At 33.2% G+C, this 10,063-nt stretch overlaps 1 protein-coding gene across 14 annotated transcripts in view; it reads right to left on the bottom strand.

Moving 5' to 3' along the window:
* DLG2 (discs large MAGUK scaffold protein 2) overlaps positions 1–10,063 on the bottom strand; it is a 2,103,224-nt gene that overhangs the window by 989,546 nt on the left and 1,103,615 nt on the right. The gene's annotated exons all lie outside the window — the stretch shown is intronic.

The following is a 10,063-nucleotide window of genomic DNA, read 5'->3' as shown; positions in this document are numbered from 1 at the left end:
TTTTTACAGTGTTTATCATGTTGACAATCATCTATTTAATACAAGTATTTTTCATGCTTTCCTTGTGGAGCATTCAATGAAAGCAGAAACCATGCCTGTTTATTCATCATTATATCCTCTGTGCCTAACAGCATGCCTGGTGCATAATAAGTGCTCAAAAAATATTCATTTAATTCTTGAGTGAAAGAAGAAATAACTGAGGAAACAGAAATTAAAATTTATCTGTAATCGAAACCTCAGCATCATGCAATATACCCATGTAACAAACTTGCACATGTGCCCTTTAATCTATAATAAAAGTTGAAATTATTTTTTTTTTAATCTGTAAAATTTGACTGCTGCTTTATTGGCTGAGGAAAAGAGTCAAGCAGCTAAAGATTTGAGCCCAGGGGACTTCAAGATATCTGCAAGACAAAGGAAAAATTTTCATTAGCATGGAACTCTTCTTTCATTATAAATGTTTGTATTTCTTACCTTGTCTTTTCAATCCTTTTACCTTCTAATTTTTTAGGCTCTGTCTGAAACTTGCATTGATTTAATGTCTTAGAAATTTAATTCTCTCACTTGTCGTGTGTGCTGATTGTTTCTCATAGCCCACAATTTCTATTTAAGGCTTCTACATTTTCTCAGTAAACTCTTCCAAAGCAGATACTTATTTTTTGTTGTTTTTGAAATAGAGAAACATTTTTTTGTTGTTTTTTAAGAAGATATTTTTTAGAAATTTTATTTCTAGAAAAATTTTTTTTTTCTAATTCATTGTTTGCTCTAGGGGGGTTATATTGTGCCTTGGGGGATATCCACATTCATGTGAAAAATGAAAAAGGTCATGATATGCTAAGTTTTGGATACTTTCATATTATAATGCCCCTGGAAAACTCAGGAGTATATATGCCTAATAAGCAATGTGATGAAATAATCCCTCCTCCACTTATTTATTTATTCAACAAATACTAATTTGAGTCTTACTATGCACCAGCCTGTTTATAAGCAATGGGACCATAACAGTAAACAAAACAAAAATCTCTAACTCATAGACCTTACATTTTTTTGTAGAGAAGAGATAGTATAAAAGATAAATAGAAAAATATAGTCTAATAAATAGTCGTACATCTAAAGGGAAAAATAAAGCAGAGAAATGGAATAAAAGGACTTGGGAATGGTTAAATTTTTTGATAGGCTTATTAAGGTAAATCTCATCAAAAACTTAACTTCTAAGTAAAAATCCTAAGGAAGTGAGAGGAAGCCAGAGAGACATCTGGGGAAAGAATACGTGAAGACCTTAAGAAGGGACTGTGTGATCTCACAGCGCTACCAAGTTCTAGATATGCTTTTTTTGAAAAAGTAGATGAATCCAGATGAATGAATAAAGAGATATACTCACAGACGTTTCTGTGAAATACGGTGAATGGTCATTTTCACTCTCAAGTGAAATTGTAATTGTTTCTCTATTAAATAAACTGAGAGGTTAACCAAAGATGAAGAAGCAGAAGGAGAAAGAGAAGGAGGAGGAGACTAGGGCTAGCTTATTTGACAACAGTAAGGAGATCAGTATGACTAAAGCAGAATGAGAAGGAAGACGGTACAAGATACGGTCAGAGAGCTGGACAGGTAGGTGAAGGAAGATGTATGGAAAGCAAATCTGAGCTTCATAGGCTACTGTGGGCATTTTGGCTTTTACTGTGATTGAGACAGGAAGCAATCTGAGTGTAATAACATGATATGACTAATGTTTTAATAGGATTACTCCTGCTGCTATCTTGAAAATGTTGGGTCAAGGCTGGGAGCAGGGAGAACAGTTAAGAATTATTACAATTATCAAATTCAAAAGGAATAGTAACTTGGAAAAACTAACCAATATGAAATTTTTCTTAAAAGTGGTTGGGCCGGGCGCGGTGGCTCAAGCTTGTAATCCCAGCACTTTGGGAGGCCAAGGCGGGTGGATCACGAGGTCAAGAGATCGAGACCATCCTGGTCAACATGGTGAAACCCCGTCTCTACCAAAAATACAAAAATTAGCTGGGCATGGTGGCGCACGCCTGTAGTCCTAGCTACTAGGGAGGCTGAGGCAGGAGAATTGCTTGAACCCAGGGGGCGGAGTTTGCGGTGAGCCAAGATCATGCCATTGCACTCCAGCCTGGGTAACAAGAGCGAAACCCCGTCTCAAAAAAAAAAAAAAAAAAAAAAAAAAAGTGGTTGGGCTCTGGACAAATGTTGACGGTAGATCCAACAGAATGTACACTGCACTAATGTGGCCTATGAGAAAAAGACGAGTGGCACAGATGACTCCAAACATTTTGGCCTGATAAACCTGAAGAGTGATTCATCACCAGCTAAAAGGAAGGCTGTGGATACAGCAGATTTTGTAAGAAACACAAGTTAGGTTCTGACAGCCTGGTGTGCTGGTGTGCACCTGTAATTCCAGCTACTCAGGTTGGGGCTTCAGCTCTGGAGTTTGAGTTCACCTTCAGCAACGTAGCAAGATCCCATTTCCAAATAAATAAATAATAAAAATTCAAAAAGAATTATAAATGAATGAATCATAAACTCGGAAAAATATGTTTTAAAAAATACAGAAAAGATAAGTATTTAAAGTGATAGGTATTCCAGTCACCCTGATTTGATTAAATGAATATATCAAATTATACATTTAAAAATGTGCAATTATACCCCCAAAAGATATACATATATTATGTATAAATTTTCAAAAAAATTAATTTTTAAAAAAAGAAATTTGGTTCTGGACATGTTAACTTGCAGATATCTTTCAGCTGTCTGAGTGAAGACATCAGGTAAACTGCTGGATATGTAAGTCCAGAGTTGGAAGAAGATATCAGCAGGGAAATGGTATGTAAAGCCTTGTTCACTGGCTAAAGTAGAGAAAAAGCTTAAAGATCAAGTCCTTGAGCATCTCATCATTTACACTTATCTATTTAACATATGATCTTCTTATTGAACTGTAAATCCTGTGAAATCAATAAACTGAAAGAGGGACAAGAAAGTTGAGGGTCTTTGCAATGGAATCGGTTATAAAGAATTTTCATAGGATTTACGCTTGACACAAAAGGTAGTAAGGCTAGAAGAGAGATGAAAACCAGAGAAAAGGTGATAGAATCAATAATTATGAGATCAAGTAGGACTCAAAAGTTTGTTGGAGTTAAGGTTCTAACAAGTATTGCAGGTTTATATTATAGATATTGTGCTTCAGTTGGTTAAGATGATTATCAAATCTAACATTTTTCAGGTTTTAAAATATGAGTCAAGTACTTAACTACTATTTAATTTTTGGAGAATTCAGTGTGGTAACTTCCAGTTTTGTTCCCACTCTGCACATAAGTAACTAGAGAAATTAAGTACCTTGTTGGAGGTCACTCAACCAACAATGACACATTCTGCATGCAAGCCAAAATCTAACTCAGAATCTCAGCTCTTAACCACAGGTAGGAGCAGGAGGCCTATCATATGGTCTGTCCATTTTCCTTGGAGCAGGGTCTGTAGCCTCTGTGAACCTGCTAGCTACATTGAGGATCAGAAGCCATTCTTATTCTCTGCACTCATTTCCTTTGTTGCCTTTTTTGGTATTTGGTGATGTCTTTGTGAAGTTCTATTCTGCCACAGAGGAGCTGAAGAAAGTCAAATAAAGGTTTTATTCATGACAGGCTAGATCAGATAAGGAGTTGCCTTGGGGAAAAATTAATTGAGGAGGACTGAGTTCAAGTACTTTTTATCCAGTGTCCCATCTGCATAGTCTTATAAAAAGATTACTAAAGTAGATAATTAGCTAATTAGCAGTATGAATTGAAAAACTGAATCTCCAAAGGAAGAAGATAAGTAACAAAGGCAAGAGGAAGAAGAAGGTACAAATTTAGGAGCCATTCTCATGGAAGGAAAGACTGCCCACTGAGAAGAAATAGATATGTTCTGACTACCCATGGAACTCGGGAAATTGTCCAACTTCTGAGAATTTTTCCAAAATGTAGATGTAGAAAAGAAAAATCACTTAGGGAATGTAAAATACTGCAACCACTTCATAAATGTTTGGGAGTTTCTAAAAAGGCTAAACATATGCCTAAAATATGAACAAGCAAGTCCACTCCAAGGCATTCAAGCAAGAGAAATAAAAGCACATGTTAATTCAAAATTCGACACATATTTTATCATAGCCTTATTTTCAATATCCCAAAACTGGAGTAAGAAGCATATGTCCATTAACAGAAGATAAATCCATTGGATTATATTTATAAAATGAAATACTATTCGGCAATAAAAAGAACTGTATTATTTATACAAGCAGAAGAATGGATCAATCTCCAAATAATCTGGCTGAGTATTATAAGCCAAATAAAAAAGAACACATTTTGCCTAATTCCATTTATATAAAATACTAGAAAATGCAAACAAATTTATAGTGACAGAAAGCTTATAAATGGTTGACCAATGATAGGACGAGAGAAGGGAACATTTACACAAGAGCCAAAGGACACTTTAGGGGATGATGGATGTATTCATTTTCTTGTTTGTGGTGATGATTTTAGAGGTGTAGGTACATGTCAAAATCTATCAAATTGCACACTCTAAATATGTGCAATTGTATGCCAATTATTCTTCAATAAGGACACTTAGTATATAAAACTTGAAAGCATTTTATTTTCTTAAAAAGGGGGAATAAAAAATGACTTCATAATAAAGAAATATAAAATAATAAAGAAAACAGGTGGAAACGAGAACACTTTAGCAAACCATTCTATTTCTATCTCATCCTAACTTCTGTTCTTCTATCTCTCACCTACAGCAATTTTTCTAATGAAATTTCACACCTGTCCATTTCTGACACCATTTAACATTTAGTAATAATGCAAGTATTAACAAATATATGGAGGTATATGTTTCTGTCTGTCCTACATTGGAAGTGGATTAATAAAGAATTTCAGAAAACCTATCCTCTTTTTCTTTTCCATTTTGTTTAGTTTGGTTTTGGTATAGAAACAGACCTAAGCATAGTACTTAATTTTAATTTCCGAAATTGATTTTCTACTCTTTTCTGCTGCTTGCTTAGGAAACAAAGTTTAGAAAGTCTATCTCCTAAACTATTAATCTCAGTAATCTTTAGCAAGCAAACTATTCTAAGAGATCCGAGGACTGTGTTATGCTCTCTCTCTTTGCCCAAATGCAAAAACAGTCAGAAATTAAAAGAAAAAAAAGTGGAAGTGAAAAAGAAGCCAAGTGGTTAAAACAAAACAAAACAAAACAAACAAACAAACAAAAAAACAAACAAGACAGTATCACTAAGGATCATGCATGCAACACATACTAGACTTTCATTCTATTTTCCATTGAGTACTTAAAAGGGCATAGCCACTATTTGAAAATATATTCAAGGGCTTAAAAGCAAATCTAAATTAGGACCCCACATCCAGGGACATTTGGGAATTCAACTGTATCATGTAAGAAAGTCTTTGCTGATGGGGAAGGGCTGCTTCAGATTCAGGAATATGGGCCAAAAGGATCAATTTGTTTTCTGTCAGCACGGCTCAAATTGCATTCTTGACTCCACAGCACTGAGATCTTTCCAGCACATCCATTAAAGGAACTTGGCTCATGTTAAGGTTGTGTGTAAGACCTAACGCCTATGAAAATGAGCATAACCCTCGTCAAGAAAGTATGGAACACTGGGTTCTGAGCAGGAGAGCCTTCATGTTACTTTGCATGAAAAGCCTGATGACAATCTTATGGCAAATGTATTCAGGCATTTTGACAGGGCAATTTAAACTCCCTCAGCTCATTCACTGAAGCTGCATGGACTACATTTTTAACAAATCTATTTAGAAACATGAATAACTACTTATTCATGATAAGAATCATGACAAGTAGCTATGCAAGGAAATAATACGTTAGGATCAGCAACGTTTGGCCCAAACATATAGTGGAAGAATGCCCTAGTTTTCACCCTAAATAGACCTGTTTTGGCTTTTTTAGAAACGTTCTAAGAGACTATCTCATATAATTCCCATAATTATGAGAAATAAGATTTATTAATTATTTGATATGTGCAAGGCATTGTGCTAAGTGCTTTACTGGAAGTTCATACCTTACAACTTTGTGAAGTCAGGAGCTAACTTTATCCTTATGCTACAGATCTCCTCACTGGTTACTGCTTTGGTCCCTGTGCTTTAAATACACGACATACATTCTCTTATCAGGTCTCATTCTTTGCTCTAACCTATTCCTGAAATTCTCTTTCCCAAATATTCATATGGTCACTCCTTCAAGTCTTTATAAAGTGACACATTTTCAGTGAATCTGTTTCTTTGGCTATGCTCTTTTTATTTTTAAACATTGCACTTATCAGCTTCTAACAGCATAATTCACTTAGTTATTTTGTTTCTTCTCTTCCCACCCTCACTAGAATGCCAGTTCTATGAAAGGAGAATTTTAGCCTTTTTTACTCATTAGCTAGAAGAATGGCTGGCATGTTGTAGGTACTCATCAAATATTTGGAAGTGAGGTGTTGTAGCTTTAAGTAACAAACACTTGAGATAAGTTACTATTCGAAAAAAGCAAAAGTAATATTTTAAAATAAATCTTCATTTTTAGTTCAAGATTAGCGAAGAGTTATGCTAATAAGTCATATTCAGACAACTTTATCCAAATGTACTTTGCAAAATAACAGGTTAAGCAATTTGACTAAGAGGGCAATAATTCTGAGTTTATTAACAGGTATTAGGTACAAAAACTATATGTGACACCCTAGGCTTTGCCCTCCAAAGCTTCTAATCTTGTTGAGAACAGAAAACCTACAACCTGAAATAATTCAAAGACAATATATCAAATAGTTATCATTTATTCACTCATATAAAAATTACTACCTGCATTCTGGGCTAGTTGCAGGAGGTATAGAGATGAGTAAGACATAGTTCCTGACTTCAGGGAGTTTACAGTCTGGTAAGAGATTGGTTATACTACAAAATAAAACTTGCTTAATGGGATAAAAACTCGATAAATGGAATAAAATGTGCTAAAATTCAGTAAAAATACAAAATGCTTTGAGAGTTCATAGAGGGAGAAATTACAAAGACAGTAAATTAACATATTATACAAAGACAGAATATAATCAAATGCCAAACTGTATGGCAGAGACAATAAAATGCTATTGCCTATTACTCCTGCAATTGAAATACACCAGGGATTTTAGTAAGCTTTCATGCAGAAAATAACATATGCCAAGACTCATATTTCTCTTATTTCCCTGAGAAAGGGCGTTGAGCATTAAACAGAGTGCAACCCTGAATGATGTTTCCAGCTGTTCCTCAGAGCAGTTTCATAACCTCAGTTTTATTCTCCTCTTTCAGGTTTTCCAAACAAAGTAAAAAGAAAGCCTATTATTAATTTTCCAAAGGTTATATTTATAATTAAATTCATGCAAAATTGATTAAACAAAACAAATCTAACAAATACAAATTTTTACATGGCATGTAAAGTATTGCTTCCAAAAAGCAATAAATAAAATACATCTATATTTCAATATTTGTCTAATTTTTTGTAATTTTAAGTGTTGCTAATTATTACAGAAAATCTAAACATACGTAATATAAAGTAAAATTTGTCTGCAAACCTCGTATCTACTTAAATGATAGTAAACTGATATATTGTTTTCTGTATAGATATAGATGCAGATGTACACATAAATGTAGAGACTGGCATAGCTACTAATGATAATTTTTGTAATCCATTAGTGTAAGAAATTGTATCACCATCTAATGTACTTTAGAGATATGATTTCCTGTGGCTAAACAATATTGCATCTTATAAATGTGCCAAATATTATAAACAACACTGTGGTAAAAATCAGTATACAAAATGCTGATTTGGTTTCCTGATTATTCCTAGAATAAGAATTAATGTCTAAAATGGTAAAAACATTTTTGAGACTTCCGCTAAGTGTTGCCAAATTGCCTTCCAAAACATTACAGTGAAGTAAATCCCGTCCAGAAGTATCCCGAAGTGATCATCTTCCCCCAGTCTTGTCACCTGGAATACTGCCATATTATTTTCCTAATCTCTGCCAAGTTGATAGCTTAAAATCAGTACACATTGATATTTTATTTATATTGTCATAAACGTTGTTAGAATGTTTTATTAGTTTATTTGAATTTGTTGTAAATTTTGTGAATTGTTTAGGATGTGGGTGATTTTCAAATTGATCTGTTAAGGCCTCTTTAGAATTTAAATATAATAACTTTTTCATATTTGTGGTTTTTCTACTTTTTCTATTTTAAACATAGCATTTTGGAGTTCTTACGTTGTCAAATGTATTCATACTTTGTGAATCATTCTATTGCATTTATGATTAGAATGTCCTTCAAAGCCAAGATCAGTTAAGTACAAAGTTTTCATAATTTTATTTTTACATTAGCCTACCAATATCTCTGTAATTAAGTTCATGCTTAATTATAAAAATTATTGGTAATATTTATTGAATGAATACTTTGTCAACCAATACATGAAATTCGCTACATGAATAATCTCCTATTTAGTCCTCATAAACACCTTGTGAGGTAATAAAAATCCCCGTTTTTCATGTGAGAAAACTAAAGTTCAGAGAGTGAATTACGTATCCAAGGTTATACAACCAGTAAATGATGGAGCCAGAGTTTGAACTCCCGCAGTTCCTAAGCCTGCACTCTGAACGAGTCCATTTGTGCTAATATAATATGGACCCAATAATTTTTCAGCAAATTGCCAATTTTATGAGCATTATGTTTTGAATAATCTATCAATTTCCTCTTTGATTTGTATTTCCTCCTTCATTATGTATGACATTACCATACATACCAAGCTCTAATCCACACTTAGCCATTCTATTGTATTGGTCTGTCAGCCAGGTCTTGCACCAGCAGTATACCATTTTAATTGTTGCAGCTCTGTCATGTTTATTAATATATAATAGGACCAATAGCCCATTTACTGTTATACCTTTTGACAAATAATACCACTTCTCTATTTATCATCCCAAGTAAACATCATAATCCTTTTATTAGTTCAAATAATTTATTATTTGACCATCAATAAATTATATTAAATATTAGAAAATTTTAGGTGTATATACTTATGAGATACATGACAGATTACTGTTTCTGAAAAAATAAATACCAGAAAATTTTAAGATTTTTTCAATTTTTATGTTTTATATTCAGTAATATGGGCCTGCCCCATAATTTTGCCTTTAACTTGAATAACATTTGAGAAGCGTTGATAAGATTTTGCAATTTTATTCAGTATAGATATATTAGTTATTTCTAGGTAGGTTGTGTTTTTTTGCTGCTGTTGTGAATCTAATTTAAAATTACATTTTCCATTTTTTAAAAAGTTAGAAGATGTATAAATTTTTTAATACTTATATTTGGTCCATCTCTTGAGTTTTTGACAAAAATGCAGCAATTTAACCTTCTGATATGTACCTTATTCTATTTCATGACATATTTTCGTTGTCAGAAATTTTAAACAATATTAAAACATAATAGGTATGACAACTATCCTTACGTTTTCCAACTTTAATGGAGATTCTTTTAGTCTTCCAACAATAAGTATGATAGAGACCCTTAGCTTGGAATAGCTTTTATTCATAAGGTCAAATAGTGTCCTTCTATTTTAGGTTTTCTGATAAATTTTGTCAGGAATGAGTTTTGAATTTTATCAAATACCATTAACATGTCTTAGAATGATACTTTACTTTTTTCGATCTTTAGATTTTATGCTTTATAGTAATAGATTTCTAATTAAAACATCTCTGCTTTCCAAGGATTACCTCTATTTATTCTTTATAGATTGTTCATCAATTGACTATAAGGTTATACAGGATGAGTTTTATTTAGGATCTATTAGTTGTTATTTACCAATGAAAGTAGGCCACAGAATTTTTTTTTTTTTTTGTTCTAGTAATTTTTGACTTCTAGGTACTATTACTTCATCAAGCAAACAAATAAACAAAGAACCAATCATAACTCTGGGAGGCCAAGGCGGGTGGATAACGAGGTCAAGAGATCGAGACCATCCTGGTCAACACGGT

This window comes from Saimiri boliviensis, chromosome 6, assembly GCF_048565385.1.
Source record: "Saimiri boliviensis isolate mSaiBol1 chromosome 6, mSaiBol1.pri, whole genome shotgun sequence".
NCBI lineage: Eukaryota > Metazoa > Chordata > Mammalia > Primates > Cebidae > Saimiri > Saimiri boliviensis.
This window is presented reverse-complemented; position numbering and strand designations above follow the sequence as displayed.